The following is a 26,754-nucleotide window of genomic DNA, read 5'->3' as shown; positions in this document are numbered from 1 at the left end:
GCTCCCGCCTGGACTGTTAAACTTCGGCGGCCGGAAGTCCCGCCCACGTGACGTCACGGTAGGCGCGGCCGGGAGCTACGGGGCGCTGGGCTGGCGACTGAGAACAAGGGGATCCCCCTCCGGGCCCTAGGGATCGGGTTCGGGCCGTTTTTTGTCATTCATTTGACTGCCTACAGTGTCCCAGGAGCTAGGTTAGACTCTGGGTCTATATTCAGTGATGTGTTGGGGATGCGGGGTACAACGGTACGGTGAACGCTCTGGTCCCTGGCCTGGTGTCCGGTACCTGAGAAAGTCTGTAATAAGGGAAATTCAAGTGGATGTGGGTTCAAGAAAGCCTTCTTTAAAGAGGAAGCCTCGGAGAGCGGATAATAGGTGCATAGAATTTAACAAACCAAGAAAACTCCAAGATTGAGAGTAACTGAGAGTAAGCGCCTAGGCTAACCATTCTCTAAACCTCTGATCTTTCACATCATGCTTTGGGGTCAGGAACATCAAACACCATTTGGCTGGGAATTCTTTTGAAGAGAATGCTTCCCGGGGTGGGAAGGGAGTTGCTGGATTGAGTTTTCAAATGCCTGTTCCAATAGACTTTTTTTTTAACTCTCTTGACGATTTTTGCCAAGAATATTTATAGGGCATTTTTTTTTTTATCTGCAAAGTGTTCTTTCATCGCAAGTACACGCAGGATATGCTTATAAACTAGGTACATAAACGAAAGTTACTCATATTCACCTAGCAAACAACTGGAAACCTGGCAACTCTAGTTTTTTTTCAGAGGAGAAATTAAAGTTCTAGTCATGTTCTGGAGGTTGATGGGGAATGGCAAAAGAATCAGTAGAGCAAGCAGAAACTATTTTGTTTCCAGTTCTTGGTATTTATTAAATCTAATTTCGGCAGGGATGGGGCCCCAAAAGTTGAGAACTAAGAAAGGAAGCAGGGTCAGGGAGAACAGGCAAATAAGGAAAAGAACCAAACACGAACAATAAGTATCTCAAAGCTGAAAGCTACAGGAAAATTGAGGCTAGCCTACATGAAAAAAAGTGATAGAACAAAATATAATGCATACTATATAAAGTATATTTGTTGAACACATACTTTGCTAAACACTATATATGAGTGTATAGACGTGTGTATGTACTTTACATATGTAAATTTTCATCTTTCTAAAAATACATCCGGTTTGTACTATTATGTGTCCCTATTTCATATATGGTAAAACAGAGGTTAAATAACTTGCCCCAGACTACACAGTTAATAAGTAGCAAAGAGGGGAATCAAGCCCAGAACCAAAGACTATAAAGACCATCCATATTCCATCCCCTTACACTTTAGGATGAAAGTGTGAAGTCCATCGTAACTCCCACTTGTCCCGCCCTGCTGGTGCCATAGCCTTATGGTCGGACCAGCCCAACACTCTTCTCGTCCTCTCTGTGCCTAGGAGCATACTGTTACCTCAGTCCTGTGTAACGTAGTACAAGCAGTGGGAGCCAAATGTTGGATGCATACTTGGTAATCCTGGAATTATAGAAATATATACAATTTTCCAAATGTAGACACCAAGACAAGGACTATTCTAGAAAACAGAGATGCTTCATAACAATAAAGGAATAAATCCAGAAGCTGTATCAATTATAACTGTATGTGTGAACAGTAATGGATTTTTAAGTGTGTGAAGAAAAATATCAGAATGAACGGGGGGAAACATATCCTTAATTGTTATTGGATATTTTAACAGAATTCTCTCAGTAGTTGATAGAACATTCAGATAAGAAAAAAAAAATCAGTGAAGATGTGCAATATTTGGGCTTCCGGCCAGAACCACTATCTTCTAGTAATTTACCAAAATGACACATGCAAAGGGAAAGAAGAGAGGAACCTTTTAGAAAACATGGGGTTGTTCCTTAGTCTACGTATATAGGAATCTATAAAAAGGGTGACACAGTAGACATCAAGGGAATGGGTACTGTTCAAAAAGCGATGCTACCCAAATGTCACCATGGTAAAACTGGAAGAGTCTGTCATGTTTTTCAGCACACTGTTGGCACTGTTGTAAATGAGCGAGTTAAGGGCAAGATACTTGCCAAGAAAACTAATGTGTGTATTGAGCATAAGCCCTCTGAGAGTCAAGATAGCTTCGTGAAATGCATCAAGGAAAATGATTAGAAAAGAAAGGCGCCAAAGAGATGGTACCTGGATTCAGCTGAAGCATCAGCCCATCTGGGTCAGAGAAGCACACTTTGTGAGAACCAGTGGTCATGGCATAAGCTTGGGACGAAGCTCTGCTAGTCAGCACCTAATAGTGGTTCTTGACCCTGCTTAAAAATGTAAAAAGTGTCCTATCTCAATCGGACAGGTGCGTGCTGCCCTCACCTCAGAGAACGAGTATTTGGCTCACATTCTCGCTCCACCTAGTTAGTGGTGTCAGGTCTTCACTTGTTAATGTCTTTCCCTGCTAAAGGTGTGAGGTGTCGTGCAGGTGTGTACCCAAATATGGGCAAATATTTCTGAAATATTCATTCATATTGGGTTGAAGAGCCTCTAAATCGCCATGGGGGGAAAATGTATCAGAATAAATGAAGGGCAGTGAGTGGCCTTACAGCTAAATAAATTGTTTAAAGCATCCTATTGTGAGTTATGTTATGGTTTTGAATTGCTTTGACCACTCATTGAACATGACTTGGAAAATAATACTGTAAAAGTATTTGTCTTTGTTTACTGTAATAAAATACTACAGGCCTCAGTGAAAAAAAAAAGATATGAAACATCGGGATATTATCACCCATCCACTCTGATGTTCATAGAACTCTCTACCCACAACTGTTACAAGATAAACATTCTATTCCAACACAGATGGAGCATTTACAAAGATAAACTATATGGTAGGCCATTAAATGAGTCTCAATGTATCTTAAAAGAATAAAACTTGCAAAGCATAGTCTCTGATCTCAATAGTACTGAATATAAATAGAAAACAATAAAGCATCAAGAAAGCCTCCAAACATCTGAAAATTAAGCAACTTTACTTTTAAACAACTCATAGGTCAAAGAAGAAATTAAATCCCTAAAAATATGAGAAAATAACTGAATAATAACTACAACATATAAAATTTAGGTAGACCAAATAAAGGAAAATCCTGACATAAACAGCTTAAATAGCATTTAGAGAGAACTAATGAGTTTAAATTATGAAAGAAAGGACCTAAATAATGCTCTTTGTTGTCTCTGAAGGGTGCAGAAAAAAAGAACAAATTAGACACCAAGTAAAGATTAGAGTGCAAAACAATGAAATGGAAAACAGATAACAGAGGAAAACCAATGAAACCAAAAGCTAATTCTTTGAAATGCTTAATAAAATTGACAAACCCCTAGCTAGAAGAGAAAACATGAATTACCAATATTGTGATTGAGAGACCATCAGTACAGATCCAAAGATCATTCAGAAAGGTAAGGTAATACTCTGAACAACTCTATACCAACAAATTGGGTAATTTAAATAAATTGGTCAAGTAACTCGCAAGACATAAACATTAAAACTAATACAAAGAAACAAGAGATAATTAAGTAGCAATATACTATAGAAACTGGATTCATAATTAATTAAATCCAACCATAAGGTTAGATGGCTTCACGGCTGAATTCTGTGAAACACATAAAGACAAAGTACTATCAATCCAATACAAACTTTGTAAGAGATGAGGTAATAGTCCTTTAAATTCAGTTTTTAGCAACAGTATTGCTCTGATACTAAACCTAGACAGACATTACAAGAAATAACTATAGATTTTTATCCCTTATGACAACTACGTATATTTTCATATATTATGCAAATCCAGTAATATATAAAAGTTCACATATCACAACCAAGTAAGATTTGTTCCAGAAATACAAAGTTGATTTAATATTCAAAAATCAATGCCATAATTCACTATATAGAGAAGAAAATAGATGAAGCAAAAATATTTAAAATATCTATCCATGATTAAAATTGCTCAGCAACTTAGATTAAAAAAAAAAAAAGACAGGCAACACCTTCAGTTGGTTCAAGGACACTGGTCCAGTTGGATCGTAAGTGTCTCACACCACTCGCGCTACAGGCCTGGTCCTCAGCTGAGAGGACTATTGGGAAGTGGTGGGAACTTTAGGAGCTGGAGCCTGACTGGAGGAAGGCGGTCCCTGCGCATGCGCCCTGGAAGGGGATGTGGAACCCTGGCTGCTTCCTGTCTCTCTTCCTGCTTCCCAGCAGATGCAAAGAGCTTTGCTCCACCGCACACTTCCTACCACATGTTCCACTTCACCACAGGCCCAAAGCAATGAGAACAAGTGACCATGGACTAGCATTTCTGAAACCGGAAGCTCAAATAAGTCTTTCCCTTTCTTAGTTATCTCAAGAATTTTGTCACAGCAACAGAAAGCTGCCTTGACGTAGGCACTCATGAAAAGCCCACAAATAACTCCTGAGTGGTCAAAGACTGAATGTCTTCCTTCTAAGACTGAGAATAGCACAAAGATTCCCCCCATTACTGCAACAATTTAATATTATTCTGGAGGTCTTAGGCAATGCAGTACGACCAGAGGAGGAGGAAAAGGAGGAGAAAAAGGAGAAGAGGAATAAAAAAGCATACAGAATAGAACGGAAAAAGTAAAACTTTATTTGCAGGCCGGGCGCAGTGGCGCATGCCTGTAATTCCAGCACTCGGGAGGCTGAGGCAGGAGGATTACTGTGAGTTCAAGACCAGCCTGGGCTACAGAGTGAGTTCCAGGTCAGTCTCAACTACATAATGAGACCCTGTCTCAAAAAAAACTATTTGCAGACTATATAATTGTGTGCTGGAAAATCACAAGGAATCCAGGGGAAAAAGCTCCTACAGACAATAAATTTTGCAAGGCCTGTGCGAGGTCAATATACGAAAATAGAATCGTATTTCTATATGCTAGCAATGAAGAATGGAAAAAATGAAATAAAAAGTACACCTCCATTTCCAGTAGCATCCAAAAATCATAAAATATTTACATATAACTGATAAAATATTTGCAGTTGAAAACTATAAACCATGCCTGTGAAAATTTAAAGACTAAATAATTATAGAGCTATGTCATATCCAAGTATCCATGAAGATTCAGTATTGCTAGAATGTCCATTGTTTTTCCAGATTAATCTGTATATTCAGCTTAATTTTTCCAAAATTCCACAAGGCTCCATGTATGTGGGAGGGTGGTGCAAAATGACCAGCTAGTTCAAACATGTCTACTGGAATGTGAATGTCCTACACAAAATAGTTTTCAAGAGATGATAAAGCTAGAGGACCCACAGCTCATACCAATCTAGATGTGATGCAAAATATCCAAGTGACAGAAAGCAGAGAAGCACTTGCCTAGGTGGAGGAATGGACCACAAAGGAGTCAAAGAAAGAATTGGTAGCAATGAAAATATTATTGTTATGGAGATTTCAACACATCTGCCAAAATTTACTGAAGGGTATACTTTAAATGATGCAGTTCCTTGTTTGTATGCTATGTATCAATACATTTTATATTTTTTTAAAAAATCTTAGAAGGACATGAGGTGTGGCACAATATAAAATGCTTGCCTGATATGGGCAAGGCCCTAGATTTGATTATCCATAGCACCAGAAAAAAATTCTCAGGAACAAAGAGCTCCTGATGGTTAGGACATAAAGTGAGGTTCCTCACTTACAGAAGAAAAACAAGGTTAGTTCTGGAAAGGAATGACACATCAAAATGCATCATTATCAAATTTTAGAATTCTGGCTTGAAAGAAAAGATTTTAAACTTTTTCAAAAATTAAAAAGCTTCTGCACTGCCAGAGAAATCACAAGTAGAGCTAAAAGACAACCCACAATGTGTGAAAAAATGTTACCAGCTCTTCCTCAGAAAAAGGTCTACTATCTAGAATATATAAAGAACTCAAAAAAAAAAATCAGACCCCCCCACCTCAAATATAAAGACCCAATTAAAAAATGGGCATCTGAAATGAACAAACATTTCTCAGACAAAGAAGTAAAAGCAGCAAATAATCATAAGAAAAAATGTTCCACATCACTGGTCATTCAAGAGATGCAGATGAAAACATCACGGAGATTCCATCTCACCTCAGTAAGAATGGCTGCTATCAAGAAATCAACCAATAACAAATGCTGGTGGAGTTGTGTGGAAATAGGAACACTTTTTCATTGTAGGTGGGAGTGTAGACTGGTGCAACCACTGTGGAAATCAATATAGAGATACCTCAAACAACTAGGATTAGAAGTCCCATTTGACCCAGCTATTCCTCTGCTGGGTATCTTCCCAAAAGAATTAAAAGAATCCTACCACAGCAATATATACTCACCTATGTTTATAGCTGCACAGTTAGTAATAGCTAAAATTTGGAAACAGCTCAATTGTCCATCAACTGTAGAATGGATAAAGAAGATATGATTTAAAAAAAATGGAGTACTACTCAGCCATAAAGGATGAGAAACTATAGCTAAGTGGATGCACATTGAGGCCAAACTCTTAAGTGGAATTAATAAGTCACACGTGTAAATACCAAATAGTTTCTCTGGTGTGAAAAAGTAAAAGTGTAAATAAGGATTAAATGTATAATTGATATTGTTTAATAGGAAGAAAAGTCTAAAAGAGTAGAGGAAGTGGGAAGGTTAGGGGAAAGGTAAAAAGGGAAAAGAAAAAATATGTGAAAAGGAAAAACATGGGAACAATGTCTTTGTAAACAGGGAAAGGTGGAGGGACTGAAGGGAGGACTGGGGAATGGGGAAAATAAGAACCAGGATGAGTTGTGTAAAGGTCCAAGATCCCAATGATGAATGTATTGTAAACCTAAAAGGTACCGATAAATTTAATAAAGATTTTTAAAAATAAGGGACATTTAGAGTTAATAAAAAATTAAGAAGCTGCTAGTAAACAAGTTTTAAGGAAAATGGTTTTCATGTTCTTAATAGTAACATTAGAATTTACAATGCGATAAAACAATGCTCCTATATTTCCAAACAGAAACGATTACTGCCTTAGAATATGTAGCCCTCTTAGCACTCATGTCTTGAAGAAAAGCATGAAATCTCTAAAGTTTCCACACGTGCATCGTACTTGACAAGGTAATTCACCAAAGCAAAGGAGTAAGCCACAAGAGACAAAGATGGCATGCAACCTGTGCAGGATGTAGGTGAAGGAAAATTCCAGAATAACAGGTGGGTGCGGGGCCTAAGGAATAACCAGTCCGATGTTGCTGCAAACTATGGTGGGTACTGCAATCACCAGGAGGAACTTCTTCCTACCCTGAAAAGGATTACAACATAGTAACAAACACTAGTGATACAAAGTAGTATGATACTAAGCAAGTGCTGGGGAATTGGACGGAGGAAGGAATTATTGCTGCCTAAGGACCTAGGATGATTTTTAAAAGGAAGCAAGTTGACATATACTCAATCTGCAGGATACATTTCAAGACTCTAATGGGTGCTTGAAACCAAAATTAGTGCCAAACCCTGTATATCCTGTTTTTCCTATGCATACATACCTAGGATAGAGTTTGGGTTATAAATTAAACACTAGAAGAGATGACCAACAAAATGGTAAAATAGATCAATTAGAGCAACATGTTCTAATAGCTATGTGACCATAATCTCTCTCAAAATATCTTATTGTAATTTACCTTTCTTCTGATGATGAGATGACACTTAAAGAAAGCAATCTGAGGATAGCTTCTTTTTGGCATATTCAAATTGACAGCATCAGTTCTTCTGCACTTTGGGTCCATTGTCAAGTAAAACAGCCGTTTCTTGAGCACAAATACTGCAATACTAAAGCTGGTCATCCAAAGGCACCCCAGTGATGTACAAGTGAGTAGCAGATACGGTGTGGTACACTGGCCAAAGGGATGAGGTATGCTCCTGACAAGACAAGGTTACCTCATGCATGTCAGGATAAAGCACAATTTAAAACTTATGAGTTGAGTAATTTAAAACTTATGAAATCATTATTCCTTTATTATTGTTGGGCTACAATTGACCTTAGGTAGCTGAGACCGTGGAAAATGAGACTATGGGAAAAGGGGTCTACTGCGAAGGCTTTCAGGTGCTGTTAGGGGTCCCATTAAGTGAACGTCTTGCCCACTTATCTTCCCTGCGGCTCGTCCCTCAGGGAGCCTGCTGCTCTGCACGGCTCTTCCCTGCCCATCCTCCTTTGACATTTCCTGTGGTTTCCTTCAGGCTTGCACTCAGGGCTCATCTTTGAAGATGCTTTTCCCTGGACTACCTTATCTAAAGTACCGCCCACTCTCCATTCTACTCTGTCTCCTCACTCACTGTTGTCTTCAGAACACACGCCTCTCAGACATTCTGCATGAACTCACTTTGGTTTCTTCCCTGGAGCCACAAGAACAGGAATTTGCCCTGTCTGTTTTGCACGATATCCTCAATGCTTGGAACAGCAGTGCCTGTCAGGAAATGGGTGCCCAATGCCCACCTGCACAGTGAGCAAATGAATAAACAGTGAATGTCTCCGGCCACATTTCTCATGTGAGCGCAGGCCCAAGCACCCAACTGCCATCATTTTCTCTGAGCCGAAACATTCCCCCTTCCCTCTTTCCTCATAGCATCTGAAGGGCACAATTCAGACATCTGCAAATCGGTTCTAAGCGTTTTCCTTTGTCACAAATGTCCATTCAGAAAATCAGCCAATCGTGTCAGTTTTATTGCCAGTTATCTCTCAGATCGGCCCACTCCTCCCCAGCACCACCGTTCTTATCTCATCTGGATCAACCTCCACTTTGGGCTGCACGGGTGAAAGTGTCTGTCCTCCTAATTTTCTCTCCAGGCTCCAGGACGAAAACCTCCGGCCCCCTAGACTCCTAATGATGCTCTTTCAGAAGATGTGAATCTGATCACATGGCACATGACTGCTTGTCTTAAAACCTGTGCCTTCAGAATAAAGTCCAGAGTCCGCGGGGCTGCTGGGCTCTTCACCCACCGTCTCCTCATGCAGACTTTCCCAAGTCTCCTCTGAAACCTGACCGACCACCGTACCTTCCAGCACACTGTCCAGCCTTGTCACTTCTGCCACCTGTACTTACATCTCACACCTGGCTCTGCCCAGCTGGACAAAACTGCAGGGTCTGAGACCCTTCCCTCCCTCTGCGTGTGGCTACAGCATCACACAGTCGTGGACTACAGATCACGGGGCCACTTTCTGACCTCCTCCCCTGCACTTTAGACTCCAGGAATACAGCACTGTTCATGAAAAATAAATCTAGGGATCTCCAGATCTCACCACGATGCCTGACACAAGAGACATGTGTAATGAACGTCTGACAAATGAAGCATGCGTGAATCTGGTGTTTTTTTTTTTTTCTTTTTTAGAATACGCTTTTAGAATTTAGCAATAAAGTGGAAAATGGATTGCCAGTGGGGAGTCTGGAAAAGTGCGGACTAGTTAAGAGCTAATTGACGTACTCCAGACAAGACGAAGAGAGGCCCGACACAGACAGAAGCAATGGGAATGAAATAAGGACTCCGAACCAAGAGACATTTGTTTCAAAAAACAAAAGAATTTTATGAGCAAATGCAATTGATTTAGCACTGTGTGCTTTCTGAAGGATGTCTCCACTGTTTCTAATCTAGACAAAGGCCGGAGAGCCAGACATGCCCCGTGAGAAGCAATCAATCAACAAACTTCATGAAAGTGGGAAGAGGTGATCGAAGTAGACAAAGAGGTTAGGGAGGCACACGGAGTTTCTGATACAGAAATGAAAGAGCATGTTTTAAATGCCGAAGAATCAAGAAGCTGACAGATGAGTGAAGATTTTAGTGCGGAGGATGTAATAACTGCAAAAGTTCGCTTTAGTCTTTAATAGAGTAGTAAAGTCTGTGGACAGCCTACAATATTATTCTGACTAGGAAGCTATACATTATATAAGCTGCCTTTTATTCTAATAAAAGAAATATGGGAATAAACAAGTTTCTGGGATTTATTGGGGGGAAATAACTTCTAGGGCATGTCACAAGATCAAGGACAGTCCATCCTGTTTACATTGGACATCTTTAGAATCATAACAATTGTGACACTTCCATGGTATCCTTGAAACACAGGGAAAGAGTCTACCGTGTGGGGTGACAAGAAGGCTAGATAGCAACTAGAAGCTTACTGTGAGTAGGACACTGGTTTTTAAACATCTGTCACCCAGCCCACATAAACATGAAGTTTTATCTTGTCATAACTGACCTTGGGGAATTCATTTTAAGGATTTTTTAAAAATTATAAAAACTCTGTAAATAATATATTTCCTGAATAAGTAATGAATACATGTTGTGAAATGTTTTAAATGATTCAAAGAAGGTCCAGTTAAAACTAAGTCTTTACTGGGCCAGGGATTTAGCTCAGTGGTTCTGCCTCCTGCCTCACAAGCGTAAGGTCCCGAATTCAATCCCTGGTACCAAAAAAAAAAAAAAAAAAAAAAAAGTAAGTCTTTGCTCACCCTCAATAATGAGTCACAATTTTCATTCTAGGACAGTAACTAAGCATAATTTTTTATGCATCCTTCCAGGAATATTCATAGACATAAGCACATTGCAGAATGCATTCAAAGCCTGTTCCATATACACTGAAAACAAACATTTTCTTATTATGCATCTGTTTTGTACCTTATTATTATTAGTAGTAGTATTTTTGCTTAACAATACGCAGTTAAGAATTCCTCATCTTAGTACATATTTACCTCATTATTTCAGTGCACATAGGACTCAGTTCTATGGACAAACATGTTTCATTTTTTGCAAAGCCTCTATTGATAAATATAAAAGATATTTTCTAGGTATTTCTTTATATAAATATTTTCTTATATACAGTAGAACTGTATAGACTAGCACTGCACAATAGTTATATACAATGAACAAAACACATCTGATTTTAATTATTGTAGCAGACACATTAAAAAGTAAAAGAAAGGATAGGTGAAATTAATTCTTAAAATACATTCTATTTAACCTGTCATACACAAAATATTATCACTTCAACAAGTACACAATATAAAACATTAATGCAGTAATTACATTTACCTTTTTCTTAAAGCTTCACAGTGACAACCCGGGCTGTTCTCAGAACTCAAATTTGCCTTTAAAATACATGGATTTTTTTTTTTTTTTTACTTTCTTGAACTCTAAGATAAATTCTGAAATAGAAGTTTTAAGAATGCCCCGTGCAGTAACATCTCTGAAAGGATAAAGCCATAGTCTCCCAAAGCAAATGTCCTGGAAAATGTTCTTCTGGCTTTTTCCCCCGTTATCTATCTTTTGTTTTGCTCTTTATTTATATTTTGTGTTTCTCCTATAAGAGAAGACATGCAATATTTAAGATCACGTGTCTGATTAACTCTACTTAACATTATGGTCTCCAAGTACACCCATTTTCCAACAAATGACTCAAGTTTATCTTTATTTATGAAAAAGTAGTACTATATTGTGTGTAAATACCACTTTTCCACTTTTCTTTATCCATTTGTCTGTTGATGGACATAAAGGCTGCTTCTAAGATTTAGTTATTATGAATTGTGCTGCTATAAACATGGGTAGCCATGTTTTGTTTTATTTTGTTTTGGGGATTTTTTGAGACAGAGTCTCACTGTGCAGTTGAGACTGACCTGAAACTCACTATGTAGCCCAGGCTGGTCTCGAATTCACAGTGATCCTCCTGCCTCAGCCTCCCAAGTGCTGGGATTACAGGCATGCACCACTATGCCCAGCTCAGTAGCCATGTATTTTGAAAACCAGTTTTCTTTATAATTCTATCTCATACCCAAAGCAAAGTCAAGTTGCATAAAGGAAAAAAAAAAAAGGTGGAATTTTTAGGGCTTGCATACACCTTAAGCCATGTTTAATTAATAGGCTAGCAGCTTGATCTGGAGAACTTGGGGCCTGTTACCATTTGGATCTGAAATACCCTCCAAAGTCTCACATTTAGAAGGACATTGGATCTTGGGGTGTTGCGGCTGACTTGATGTTAGGAGGTGGGACCTGGTTGGAGGTGGGTCACTGGGGCTGTGACCCCCGCAGGGCACCTTTCCCTCCCCAGTTCCCTTCCATCTCTACTTCCTGGCTGCCATGAGGTGAGCTGCTTTCCTGTGAGCAGACCTTTCCCTCATGCTGTTTCTGCCTGGGAGCCACCTGACCAGGAGCTTTAATTCTGAGCCCAAATAAACCTCTCCTCCTTTAAGTTGTGGGAGTCAGGCATTGTTCTCAGCAATGAGAAAGTGACTAAGACTGGGCCTGTGAACAACACTACAGTTCCTCCTGTGGAGAAGAGAACCTGGGCTTATTTCTCTCTATGGCAGCAGGGACGCTCAGGTCCCGGGACCTTGGCCAGCTTTGGGTCCAGGTATTACAGAATGGACACCAGAGGTTCTTGGGAGGCAATTCTGCTAGGGTGTTGCAGTCAATCTTGTCCTCTGCTTGACCTCTAAATATCTCCTGTCCTAGTGGCTCTGTCCACAGCGCTCCATTTTCATGCTAATGTCTCCCTTCCCGTGGAAAAAAACCTCAAAATCTATGGCTTTAATAACCATTGCTACTCTACTGATCGTAAATCGGGCATCTTGAAAGCACTTCAAGCCCAAAAGGTTACAGTGAACATTATTTCTGACAGTAAATCTGCTCTTCCTCCTGCATCTCACTGTACCCTGCATCTCAGCTGGACCCATCAGCCCTCTGAAGACCGAACTAGAATTCGGATCCTCCTATTTTCCCTGTCCCTCCCCATTTTATCAATTGCCAGATCTGCTCCTACTTTAACAGGTGCCCTCTGTACGTCAGGGGAGCATTTACTGTCCAGGTTACTTGTATCTCCCAGTGAACTATCTCATTTCCAGTCCTGTCCCTTTCTGACACACACTCTGCACCATTGCTAGGAGGATCTTCCTACCTGACAAATCTGACCATGTCACTCCTCTTCCCCGTACGTTTTCCCCTCATGACTTTCGGGATGAAGTTGCACACAGGCATTCAATCAGTTGCCAAACATTTACCATGTCCTAAGATTTGTGATAGATGTCATGGTGGTGCAAAGAAAACAAAATAAACCGCGGGTTTCTATAAAACAAAACAAAAGCTGCTAGTTTTACTTTTGTGAGCACACAGGGTTTCAGGTTCTTTGGCAAAGTCGTGAAATGGGGACTACTGAAATCTGCAAGGCGAAGTCTGTAACTGAAGCTGCCTTCTCCCTCTTAGATTCTGCGGAAAAACAACATCAAATAGATGATTCAAGAGGTCCCGGCCTGAGTTCTTTGCCTACTGCAGGCTGACTCTTACTTTTGCTCCCTTTGTTTGAACTGTGCTGAAGCTTTTCAAAAGATTAAAGGAAGATTCCACCCACTCTTTGCATTCCTAATTGATATCAGCACTCAAGAAGACTTAAGCAGGATGGGTCCGCACTCCCACACCTTGATGAAGAAGGCTCTGTGCGCCTGTACTCGGGAGTCCTGCCTTTGGGTCAGTTAGCTGTCCCGAGCTTTCTAAACACAAAATAAAAGGTGCTTTGTCTCCCTTCATTTCTCATACCACGCCACAGGCTTTGATGCAACATTACGGGGTCACAGTGTCTCACCGGTTCTGGGCCTGCTTCCTCGCTACTCCTGGAAGAAAGAGTGCATTAGATTTGCTTTATGTGTATGGCTCGATTTTGAATAAAAACAGCTGAACTCATTAAACTAGAGAAAGACCTAGGAACTATATTAGAAGAAATAATCCTTCACCTGATGACCTAATGGATTTTTCTTTCCTTCTGATTTCCACGAGTTAGATGAATCTTTTGTGAAGAAAAAAAAAATGCTTTCTGGCTATTAATTTGACAGCTGAAATTTTTTGCTCTGGTTCACTGAGACTTTCATCACTGATTTCAACTTGGTGGTGGTGGGAAGCTTGTCTCAGGAACTATTTTTGAAGGCTGACTAATAATGGTCTCAGGGTGACTCACGACTTAAGAAAGTACTCAGTGAGCAGACTCTGAAATGGAAAAAAAAAAAAAAGTTGTTGGATATACCTCCTTCCCCTTGCCAAAGCACAGACTAGGGAAGGCTTCTTGGGTGTTAGTAAAATTCTGTAACTTCATCTAAGTGCTGGTCACAGATAGAATCCATTTAAATAAATTCACTGAGCTGCACACTTTGGATTTGTGCAATTTTAGGTATGTGTGGTATACTTCAAATTTTTAAAAATCTGCAAAATCTCCTTCTCACTCAAAAGATAAACAGATGTATGTATGTACATGTGTTTGTACAAGCATGCACACACACACACACATGCACACACACACACCCTACTTTCCCTTCACTCAAAGTAGTTATTTTTCTAAAAAACATCTTTCTTTCAGATCAGACTATAAATTCTGTTTCCTTTTCCTATTAGGCTCTAAATTTCTTGTTCATAGGGCCAATGTCTTATTTAACTTGTGCTGAAGTTAGCCCACAGAGGATACTTCATAAATATATACTGAATGAATAAATCATCAAAAAGAATGAACAAAAGACAAAACTGAAGGAGACAGAAACAAGGACTCAAAATAGGCAGATAGCAAATTAATACTCTCTACATTGTAAAATACAATTATGCTCATGACTAGTTTACCCATTGGCCAGTTTCTACAGGCAGTTTGAATCTCATACTCCTAGCCTTAAATAGAAAGCTTGACCTACTGAACCAGCTTACTCCTCGATATCACCACAGGAAGGTCAGGAAGAATTAAGACCTCAGTTGCTTGGTGATTGCCTTCTAAAGTGTTATAACTACATTACTGTTTGGTAAGACAGTTGTCTTTATTTTAGTGGTGGTGGTGGTGGTTGTTAAAAATACCATGTATTGAGTGGTTCATCAAGAGGTTTATTTAGCTCAAGGTTCTGGGATCTGGGGAGTTCAGAAGCATGGTACAGGTATCTGCAAGGCATCTAGAGAGACATTTCTTGATCATTATAAAAGCACAAGGCATCATTTGGCACGACATGAGCCAAAGAGAGCTTCCATAAAACAAACAAAATCACACCTGTAGCAAACATCACACTAATCCATTCATTCATTAAGGTATGAATCCATTCCTCAGGGCAGAGCCTCCATGACCCAACCACCTTTCAAAGGTCACCACTATCATCATTTTGGAGATTAGACTTTCAGGACATGAGTTTCTGGGGATGCACCCAGCAATGAGGTTAGAGCTGGAGTAGAGGACACAGTACTGTTTCTGTCTCGCAAGTCATACAATCTTCACCCATACCCGGAGAAAAGCCATTGATATTAGAGGGACCTGACAGGGCATGTGCTGTTTGGTCACTTTTATTGCTTCTTTATTCCTTATCTCAAATTAAAATCTTGTGCTTAGACTTTGATGAACCAATAAGAGAATGAGTATAATGTATTGAAAATGTTTCCAGTTAATCACTTCTACCATTGTTTTTGTTTCTTGTTAGGTTTCAGAAAGTCTCTCTGGAACAATGGATATTACACCATGATTTGAAAAGCAGGAGTGGGTGGTGAGATATGTATTAGTTATCTATTTCTGTACAACAAATTATTCCAAGATGTAATGGCTTAGCAGCTTAGAGCAACAATAAACATTTATCTCTCAAGATTTCTGTGCATCAGGGATTTGGAAGTAGCTTTGCTGGGCAAATGGAGTTTCAAAAAATGTTAAGTGACATCTACAGAGTTTCACAGGTAATAAATAATAGATTTAGGATTTAGAAGCTGGTCCTCTGATGTCATGACCAGAAGCAACATCTGTTGACCAGGTTAGGAAGCTATGAAAATATCCCAAATGAAAAACAATTTGGAACCATTGGAACTTACAAGTAGAAGTGGGATACTTCAGCAGCTGATTGTAGGAACACCCTGAGGACCAGGAAATGATATGCATTCTGGTCCCTTCTCCATAGGGTCCATAGGTCTAAGAGGACAGGCTTGTTTGTGCCCATGTTCCTCCCTTTAAATTCAGGTACCCAAAACTCTGGAATTCTCTGCCTGTGGCCCACGTCCAGGACTTTCATAGGATTCTTTTCAAGGTCCTCCTGCTCAAGCCAGGCTTGCTATTAGTGTACACAACTGAGATCTGAGAAGCTAAACGTGGGTCAAAGGATTGGCCTGATCTTGACAGTGGAAGGTGGGACAGGTCCACCTGAACATGCACAAGTCTCTCTCAAGGCTGGAAAGAAGGGAGGAAGAAAGAGAAAGGAGACCGGCCACTGCTGGAGGTCATCTCTCCGCAAGCAACCCAATTCCTGTGCTGAACCCAAGGAATTTGAGAGCCCTATGGTATCGTCTATCCTCCATTATGAACCTGTATTTGTTAGCTTAGGAGGACAGAATATATTTTGGTGGGGGAAAAATCACAGCTTGATTTGTAACTTACAAGTATTAGAACTGGAGAGGAGGAAACAGTACAGTATCCATCCCTCAAGTCATACCATCTTCACTCACATCAAGAGAAAAGCTATTGACATTAGAAGGACCTGCTATGTTTATGTGCTTCTAGTCACATTCGTTGAACAAATGTAATTACAATAGAGATCTAATTTTCTGGCTGTTAGCTACACAAGTCCCAAATTCTCACACTATAAGCTCCTAGAAATTCCAGGTATGCCTTTAAATTGCAGCTGAGCTTGTAAGAAAGAATAAGAAATCCCCAATGAAAGAGAGAAAAGAAATCCAAGAGAAAAAGCATATGGGTCAGTCCTGTAGCTTTCCTAGATGGGCTGAAGTTGTGGGTCTTGTAACGCTTTGGATCATAAGTTTTAAGGCCCGGAACTACAAAGGTTTGCAAGTTAGAGCAGAGACCCTTACACACATCTGAGATCCTCAAAAGACTGTGTGGGAAGCAGGACAATGGCTCCCTAGGGGATACATATCCGACCACTATGTTACCACGCGTGGCAAAGAGGAATTAAGGTGGCAGATGGAATAAGGTCACTAGTTAGCCGATCAGGCAATAATGAGATTATCCTTGGCTATTCCTGTGGTCCCAATGTCACCACAAAGGTTCACTTAAAGGTGGAAGAAGAAGGCAAAAGAGGTCAGAGTAATGTGACGTGAGAAAGACTTAACCCATCATTGCTGGCTTTCAAGATGAAAAGGTGTTAATAGAAGGGGGTCTAGTTTCTGATCTAAAGCCATTTTGTGTCTCGGACGCCATTTTACCTGTTGACATTTTTTTCCCCTTCTGAGTTCTCTTGCATCATTATTTCTATAGTCACTGTGGATCCCAGAAACATGTCTGATTGAAGAGCATTTTATGACAAAGAACCAAAACTACTCCCAAAGAAACAGTGACTTTTTTGATGCCAACAAAGCTCTGACCTGGCCTGAGGTAATGATCACCAGACCACAATCACATCACAAAGACCCCGACTCCAAACCATGGAAACCCCAACCCTTGCCTTTCTTCCTTTTTCCTACATGAACCTGTGAATGCTGTAAGCACTTCTGAGGACAGGTCTTAGATTACCAGAGCTCTGTCCATCCCTGTGTAGCCACATAAAGCTCCTTTCCTACCTCTACTACTGTTTTCTCCGACTGAATTTCTGGGACTTCTGGCTGAGCCTAGTCCACTGAGACTCCCCAGAGATGGGGCTCTCACCTAACTCCAGTCATAGAGCCACCAGCCAAGAAGCAGAGGAGTCTCTAGAAGCTAGACCAGGTCAACAAACAAATCCGCCCCAGAGCCTCTAGGCATCTAGACACCCAGTGAGACCACCCATTGAATATCTGAACTATAGAATTTGAAATCATAAACTTGTTTGTTTGTTTTCCTCTGGGGATCTCCTTCCTACCGTCCTTTCTTCCTCTCTCCCTCCCTTCCTTTCTATTTCTCTCTCTCCTTCTCTCTTTTCCCTCCTCTTCCTTTCTCTCAAATTTGTGATATTTGAAACTAAACATTTTGTGGTGCTTTTTTTTACAGCAGTGATAGAGAACTAATACAGATTTCATCTTTCATAAAATATTAGAGTAGACGATAACTGCTCATTAACACAGGTTAAAAAGAAGGGAAGTCTTCTTTGAGAATATGTTACCATGGCCCTGCCCTTTACTTGCAGGGTCTGTTACTCTGACACTGAAAAATTGTCAAAATAATTGCTCCCAGGGAGAGGTTCCTGGAAAATGCAAAATCCCCTCTGGAAAGACAGTCTTAGCCCAGGCCAGGGATTTACTCAGGATTTACAGAAATAAACTTTTAATACAATCCTACTCAAAATGGAAATCCAAATTAACACACATACACACATACAGAGAGAGAGAGAGAGTGCTAGAAAAAAATTCTAGAAAAAAATGTTACCTTTGAAATAAAATTTTCTATGGATAGGTTAAGCAGCAGACTTGATAGAGTGAGTGATAAATTAAAGACACTATACAGTACGGAGCCTGGAGGAGGACAAAAAGACTGAAAACGAAGAAAGGGAATAAAGGGAAAGAACCAAAACTATGTAACAGGAGTTCCTTGAGGGGAGAACAGAATGAATGGAGGAGCTGTAGTTGGAGCATCTTATGGCTTGTGTCTGGATGTCCCCACAAAGCCTCATTTGGTCACAGGTAGCTGAATTTGGAACCCTTCATTGTGCTCCTTAAGCCTTTCCAATAAAAATCTTAAAGAGAAATGGTATCTTTGAGTTAGTAATAAGAAATAAGATGATTGGACCACATAATTGTTGGCTACTTGCACTCTATCATAAAAAGTAACACCAGGACCACAGCCCTAGTGAATGTTCACAATCATTACCCCATCTTCCCTGCCCACTTTCAATCCAACACCCCTGTTGCAGCCAGGGCAACTTGAAGTACACATATATCCCATCAGTCCTCGGCTTCAGAGTCCTCTGCAGCTCCCAGCCCCAGCCCCCTTACTGAGATAGAAGATCGACCAGTGGGACACAGGTGCACAAAAAGGGTCAAAGATAAACAGGGCAGGCCAGCACAAAGCAGCAAATGTGGGCAAAAGATCTAAACTGTTGAAGAAGGAATTACAAGATGGACAATAAGAGAACTCTTGCGCCATGCAAGGCTGCCTCAGAATGTGACCAAGTTGGGAACTGGCCAAGGAATGTGTGGACAATGCGAGATGGTCTTCATTACCGGGCCTTGAAGGAATGATTGTTTCCTCATAGGAAAGGAAGCCATAGATGACAAATGCTGTAAAAGCCCCCAAAGAAAGAGTTCTCTCTCACAACCCTCTCTCAGGTTCCTTCTGTTAGTAAGAGCTTTCCCTTTTGCCTGCTTTTGCCTCCTCAATAAACTTCCCTGCTTGTAACTCCTGCCTCTTCAGTCTGCGATTTCATTCTTTCACACTGTGAGACACAAATGTGTATGCGGAAATCTTAACCCTGAAGGTGATGATAGTTCTAGGAGTTGGGGCTACTGGGAGGTGATTAGATCCTAAAGACAGAGCCTACACGATTGAAAGAAATCCTTATAAAGAAATCCTAGAAAGCTAGTAAGTCTCTTCCACTACGTGAGGGACAGAGCTCAAAGGTTCCATCTATGAACCAGAGAGCAGGTCTTTACCAGATATTAAATGTGCCAACACCTTCACTTATACCTCCTATCCTGCAGGACTATGAAAAACAAATTTCTATTATTTATAAGCTACCCTCTTTATGGTATTTTGTTACCACTGCCCCAAAAGGCCAACATAAAAAGCCACATGCCAATTTGCTTTGGGTCCCCTCACAGCACAATTTTCTGAGAATTTTATAAGAATATTATACTCCATCTTCAACAGGCTCTTTCTTACCTCTGTATCTGGTATTAGTTTGAAAGTTGTCTCAGTGTCAGTTTCCTAGACAACAGAGCCTAAGGCAAGAAACCAGTGCTGATTCTTTGTGGAGGGGGCAGACATGTATGATCCGAGGGCACACAAGTGTGAAAGAACTCGAGTGAAGCAAGAAAAGATGTGGAATGTGTCATCACACTGGCCACTCCACCATGACGAGCCTTGCAGAGGGATGTAGGTTTTCTCAGCAAATGTTGTGCGCTTAGGACTTCTCAGGGTGACTATCCAGAGAAAGAACACCTCTGTATGGAAGAGATGGAGGAGTGGTATCTATATTTGTCCCTGGTCCCTCCTTGCTTTTGTTTCCTATTGGTTGGTGGATGCCAAGAAGTGTGATGTGGGACAGTGCAAGGTCATTGCAGGGATCTGCCACACACAGCACCCAGGCGAGCTGTAAGGATGTGGTTTTTACTCTTGACTCACTAACCTTCTTTCTGCCCCCTCCGTGCAAGAAGTGAGAAATATCTAGAAGTGGCAGAGGAAACAATGAGAATTGCTGAGAACGTAAGCCCTGCCTCTCCTTCACTGCAGGCTACAGGTGTCTTTGGAGGGTCAGGGAGAAGAATCTTTGAATTGGATGTTAGGTCGAAATTTTGATTTATACTGGACTGAGCCTCATAATACTTAGAACTGAATCTCAACTCCCCAGATGGGACTAGTTCATATATTGAAAGCAACTGAAAAACAATACGAAGATCCCGGCAAGAAAATAGCCACAGTGGGAAAGGGAGATTCAACAAGAAATCATCCAAAGGGAGCACTTGGAGAAAAATAACAGGTTGTAAACCATGTCTTTTGGAGGATTCAAGAGACAGGGGCATAATGAGAAAAATAAAATATTTAAACAAATGAAATTGCTATGCAAATTTCCATCCAAGTTGTCAGAGTATAACTTTTTATTGCATTTTAAAAAACAAATTAAAAATTATATATGTGTCTAGTTCTCTCTCCCGCAAGAATTCACAGAATAGAATCTTTTGAAGCTGTGATTTTGTAAGGTAATACAAAGCATTTGTTCCCCCAAAATTCACAAGTATCTCTGCCGTGTGGCTAAGAGCAGCACCTTTAAATGGTTTAAAGTCTGCAGAGCATAAACCCAACTCAAATTTAAAGCTTCCTGTCCCAAAGTAACAGCCAAGCTAAAAGCGGAAACCATATTTCAGCACGCAGTGTTAGGTAAGTACCACCATCGTTAAAGAGGCTCACAGGAGGCTCAGCTCTGTTCAGAACAACAGCGTTCCTGCCCTCTACACCAGTTCGGTTTCTGTCCACGACCTGGGTAATTCTGACAGCTTGGGAATGCAATGTGGGTGTGAGTCATTATATTACCTTTGATTCAGCTCCAATGGCTCCAGATCTGTTCAGTTTCTGCAACATCTTCCTCTGTCGGGCTCATCCTAGATGCGCCTTTCCTCGATTTCCTCACTGACGTCTGTTTCACCCAGCAAACGTGTGTAGAGCAGAGGAGGGGGCTTTTGGCCTCTCTTGCTTCTTACCCTGTTCCTCTCTGGACTCTTCCTTTCCCCTTTCTCCCTTTCCATTGTCTCCCTAAGGAACGAATTTTTCTTTCTCTTGCCCTGTAAAACAGTTGGGATCATAACCTGCTGGGCTTCCATTCACCTGTACTTAACACGCTCTGTCAACAATGACCGTTTTCCCCCAAAGCGTCACCCTTGAACAGCACTGGAACAGTCAGCGGCTCTGTAATTTCAGCCTCCTTTCTCTGCTACCAATCTCTGAAATCATTCAGCTGAAACAAAAGATTCAGAGATAACAACAACCACAAAAATGTCATCGATCAGCTGCTCCCTCCATACCCCTCACTAGGTCGCTGGAGAGGTTTTGGGGACACAGTACCCCAGCAAACTGGAGATGGGTCTCTTGGCAACCTCAGAGGGGCTGGGAACTATCAGGTGTGCACCTTCTAAATAAATGACACTCTCCCTGACTGAAAATCAGATGTTGCTAGAATCAATTTTGGTTTTAAGTAACATACTTTGGCTTTCTTCATTTTCACGTCCGTCACATGAACGATGGCAGAAGACATTTAATAAAGAGCTCTATTTGAATCATTAATTATGATACCAATATACCAGTTGTATTGTATTCTAATGTAACTCGCACTTGTGGATTTCAAAGGGCTTCCCCAGATTTAATTAATCTTCAGCTCCACTAATGAAAAGCATTGCTTCTGGCTGGCATGAGTTTAGGTTTCTAATCTGTTCCTTAAGGTCACTTCATTTTTCTTGAAAATGTAAGTTTATAATTTAGCACTGAAGATCTTTCACATTCCCTATTAAGCAATTATTTTGATTACTTCATTATCTTTCATTTTTTTTCCTACACTATTTAGGTGGGTTTCTGCCTCCCGCGAGCCAAGCGTAATTTCGACATTTTCTCTCACTCCCTTTATTAGCCTGATCTGCATTAGCAAGGGATTCATTTTCATTCCAAAGACTGAAAACAATTTCATTATCTGCTAAAAATTATCGTTTTGTATGCTATGAGAAGCAATTCTCCTCATTTATGGTCTCATTAGGCATTACCTCTGCCCAATACATCTTCTCAATACTTCTTTCAGGGAGTAATCATCTTGTGACTCAGGTAAAAAATATTATGGACTAGAGATTCTCGTTTTCACCTCTTCTCACCCTTTCCATTTTTTCTTCTCCTGATACAGTGGCCGCATCATCTCTGTGAACCTTTGCTATATCTCTCTTCCTGAAACATTTTGTTTAGACTTCATTCTAACATCCATACTGGTGTATTTTGAATTGTAAATTTACATTTCACTTACCCTTACCATATTATGAGCATCTTTTAGAGATTTTTGTGTGTGCAGAGCCAGGAACTGTGTCTACTACATAGCAATGCTCAAAAAAGTTGAGCCAGGCGTGGTGGCACATGCCTATAATCCCAGCACTCTGGAAGGCTGAAGCAGAAAGATTAAAAAAGTCTGAGCCCCACTTGGGTAATTTACTGACAGTGAGATCCTATATAGAGATAAAAATACAGAAAAGGACTGGAGATTTAGCTGAGTGTGAAGGCCCTGTGTTCAATCACACACACGCGCACACACACACACAGAAGAAATATAGGACAAAATAACTCATACTCATTTTTATCAGAGTGCAGTTTGCATTTACCTGAAAATTTTATTCTTTTCAAAACACAGGAGAGTACGGGAAAGCCAAAGCAAATAAGGAAATAGATCATCTGGACAAACTAAGAGGAAGCCACAGAGAGGCACAGGCCTGTGAACAACAGGGAAGGAAGTTAAATTGCCTGGCAAGGAGTGGAAACACCTTTGAAGCTGTAGGAGGCCCGTGGAATGAGAGCGAAAATCCAGAGCAATTTCCAGACAATTTGGACACAACCTAAGTGCTCGGGTGGGGCAGGGTCCCGGTCTGGACAGGAACCTTCCGGGCAACAAAATATTGACTCCTAACTCTTTCTTCTCACATTTCCACAGGCTGGTAGATACTGCTGAAAACGTTCCTCAGTTTGATGTCACATTTTGATTGATTTCTGTTTTGTTCTTTCCTAGAGGAGGAAACGGCCATCAGAACACTGGCCGACTCCCCTACACGCACTTCAAACGTGCCACAAACGCGGAAGCATCGTCCTGTGCCTCGGCACCAAGTCCATGGGCTGCTACGGCGCCTCTGCCTGCAGCCTGGAGTCTGACCCGCTCTCCCGAAGCACAGCATCTTTCCAGGCTTGGACTCTGCTAACTTAGACTGCTTTTACATCTCTGTGTGGCGACGTCAGGCCTGCAGAAGCTGTAGAGGTCAGGGGTTAAGGGAGCACTCTGAGTTGGAGCCAAAGACTTCAAGAATTTTGGCATGGAAGGGCTGTTGGGTGGGGTCGCCTTCCATGAGGGCGAAGAAGGGAACAGAAGAAATGCCAGGGAGGAGGAGTATGTCACTGTTCGCTTAAAGCTTCAGTCTTTCAAAATCAAGTCAACAAACGACGTGGGTCAAATCTGGCGCCCTACTTGCTTTTGTTCAGTCCTTAAACTAGGAAGGACCCTGCATTTTTAAATGGTTTGGAGAAAAGTCCCAAAGAGCGATATTTCACAATATATAAAATTTATATGATATTCAAAATGCCAAGTTCTGTCAGAAGACAGGCATGCTTTTTGCAGCTACCGACTAGAGCTGCCTTTCGATAGAGTTGCAACAGAGATGTAAAACCTAAAATGTTTTTGTCTGGTCTTTGACTAAAAAAAAAAAAAAAAAAAAAAAAACCAAAAAAAACCCAAAAGAAAAACAAAACAAAACAAAACAAAAAACCCAAGAAAGTTTGTTGACCACAACGTTGTGTGAGAGCGTGAGTCCTAACACTGCTGTGGTCATTGCTGCTGCTGGGAGGGAATCAGCGTGAGGGTGGACTATCTCCAGGAAGAGGGCAGCTGAGATATCTGTGAGAAATGGGTCCAAGCCTAGATGTTGCGGTCGCTTCTGCGCTGAATGACGCCTGCGGCTCTCCTTACCTCTGCATCTTCCAGTTGTACAAGTGAACACGTTCCTTCAAGTTCGTGATTCAGTTTAGAGGCAGCTTTTCTCTCATCCGAAATCAAATGAGTTCATTTTTAACGAACACAATTATAATACCCACATGTAACTGCAGCCTTTTCACCCTCAATGTACCTAATCTTGACACACATTTCCTGTTCCACTACCTATGATGATCCAAAACCATTCCTACGACTGCCACAAATTCCCAAAGAATTTGTCCTTGATCCACGAATACCATGTCCATGATAGCTGGTATTTTCTTCCATTGTTAGCTTCTCTCTCTCTCTCTCTCTCTCTCTCTCTCTCTCCTCTCTCTCACACACACACACACACACACACACACACTTTATAACTCACACTTTTTTGAGTGCAGCAACTTTACTTATGGTATGAGGAATCGTTGAAAGGGCTCATTCACTCACTATACAATCTCCTATCATCTTATGACTATCCACATTTTCTTCTCCTCCTTTTACTCTCCATTTCCAAGGAAAGTGAATTCCTCTCTTTGTAGGATGAGTAACTATCACAGTCTGCCTGGACTTGTCTGTTTGGGGACAGTCCAGATTTTTGCACTAAGTCCTATGTCCAAAGAAATAGTTCAGTTCCAGATAAATGGAGAGGATTGGTGATCTCATTTCTTTGTCCTGAGTATTTTTACTTGCTTCTCTGAAGCATCAAGTAGGCTATATACCACTCAAGTAAACATATCACAACATCCACCTAACAGAGACAAATCTTTTTCTGAAGGAATTACTGGACAGATGTTGAGCAAATATGCATTTCTTATCATTAGACACCAACATACTTAGGATTATGCCAACTTAATGAATTGATGTTTTTATTTTTACAAAAATCTTTCATTTCATTTCAGGCAGTGTCCTTGTTTAAAATTTACCTTTACCTTAATGTAACTGCAGTAGCTTTCTTATATGCAATGTTTGCATAGTATACATGTCTCCATCATGTCTAAGACATGAAGGACCTTGCCCAAGTTCACACGATGGTAACCAGAAAGTCTGGGACTCCAATGCAGGCCCTCCGAGGTCATAACTGGCTCTCTTAACCACCGCGCTAATAATCTTCCATGCAAATATCGGCTGCTTCTTTCTTGAGGGAGACATTTCACGGGATTTTAAACTTGTAATAGAGAACTGAACTGAATAACCCTGATGATCCCTGCAAATTTCTGAATCTATTATCCTATAAAAATACAGTGCCCAATCAGCTACAAATATTTTCATGTCAAAAACTTTCTTTTCCTCCATCAGAAATCCATAAAAGGTACACACAAAATGGTATTTTCGATTATTCCCCAGCTCCTGCAGCGGAATTTTCCTTTTCTCTATAATTTCACTCTGGCGTCTCAAACACAGCTGCGGGTCTGAGGTTACCAGATCATTGCCGCATGGGTTGAACAGCACGCTCCCCTGAGCGCAGTGTCGAAATGGACGGACCAACATCCTTTCAGCAGCTCAAAGCAGCGTCCTCTGAAGTCTTGATAATAGCTTTTGGGTGTGTTTCACCCACCACCTCAAGTATGGTTACAAAGTATTTTTAACCAGTGAAACTGCTGGAAGTAAAAACACACTGAAGCATTTTTCCTCACACAAAAATGAAACTTTTTTTTTTTGGTACTGGAGATCGAAACTCAAGTCCTTACGCTTGTGAGGCAGTCACCAGAACCACTGAGCTAAATCCCCAGCCTAAAAGTGAAACTGCTTTGAAGATCAATAAAAATATTCTTTTCCTTGACATCGCTCTCTTGCTGCATTCCTTCTTGTTTTAAACTAATCAGAAATGGATACTATTTAACAAAATTACATAAATCCTCCAAAAACTAGCCTGCAATCATCAAGATGACTTGTGAAATAAGCTGCATTGTATTGCTGATGAGAGAGAGGGAGGGAAGGAGGGAGGGAGAGAGTGTATTTCCAGTCTTTCTCATGAGGACATGCAGAAAAAGCCTTTCTTGGGAATTAATATCAGGGTTAGGAATGCTACTGCATCTCCTAAGTACGTGGCCTGTTTTCCCTCACAGTGTTGTTGTTCTTGTAGTCTAGCATAATGTATTTACTTGTTAACATGTACTACGGGAGAGCATACAGCCAAGTTTGTGGCCAATGCCCAGCAAATGCAAAACATGCATTTGCTTAAGAATAAAACACTTAAAAATAAAAGATTGACTCAACTACTGGCTCCGTCTAGCTTTTCTGCTTTTTCTGGTCCTCTTTGCCTTGTTTTTAATTAATTGCAGCCCTGCATTGAACACATACTTCCAAGTTATCTTCAATCCCTTTTGCAGCTAATCTGAATATTAATAACTAAATGGCTCAGATTAAGTACAATTTAGATAATAACCAATGAACTGTAGACAAAAGCTGAGAAGCAAAAGAGAACCTAAAACATTCACAAAAAAAAAAAA

At 40.6% G+C, this 26,754-nt stretch overlaps 1 long non-coding RNA gene across 1 annotated transcript; it reads left to right on the top strand.

Annotated features, from left to right (window-relative positions):
* On the top strand, window positions 1-23,426 carry LOC104865586. Its single transcript, XR_781216.1, has 4 exons — window positions 1-58; window positions 7,012-7,205; window positions 15,461-15,523; window positions 23,357-23,426. It is a non-coding gene; the product is annotated as an uncharacterized LOC104865586 (long non-coding RNA).
* The last annotated feature ends 3,328 nt before the right edge of the window (window positions 23,427-26,754 follow it).

The sequence above is a fragment of the Fukomys damarensis genome, unplaced genomic scaffold, assembly GCF_012274545.1.
Source record: "Fukomys damarensis isolate Sample0158 unplaced genomic scaffold, DMR_v1.0_HiC HiC_scaffold_15, whole genome shotgun sequence".
NCBI lineage: Eukaryota > Metazoa > Chordata > Mammalia > Rodentia > Bathyergidae > Fukomys > Fukomys damarensis.
This window is presented reverse-complemented; position numbering and strand designations above follow the sequence as displayed.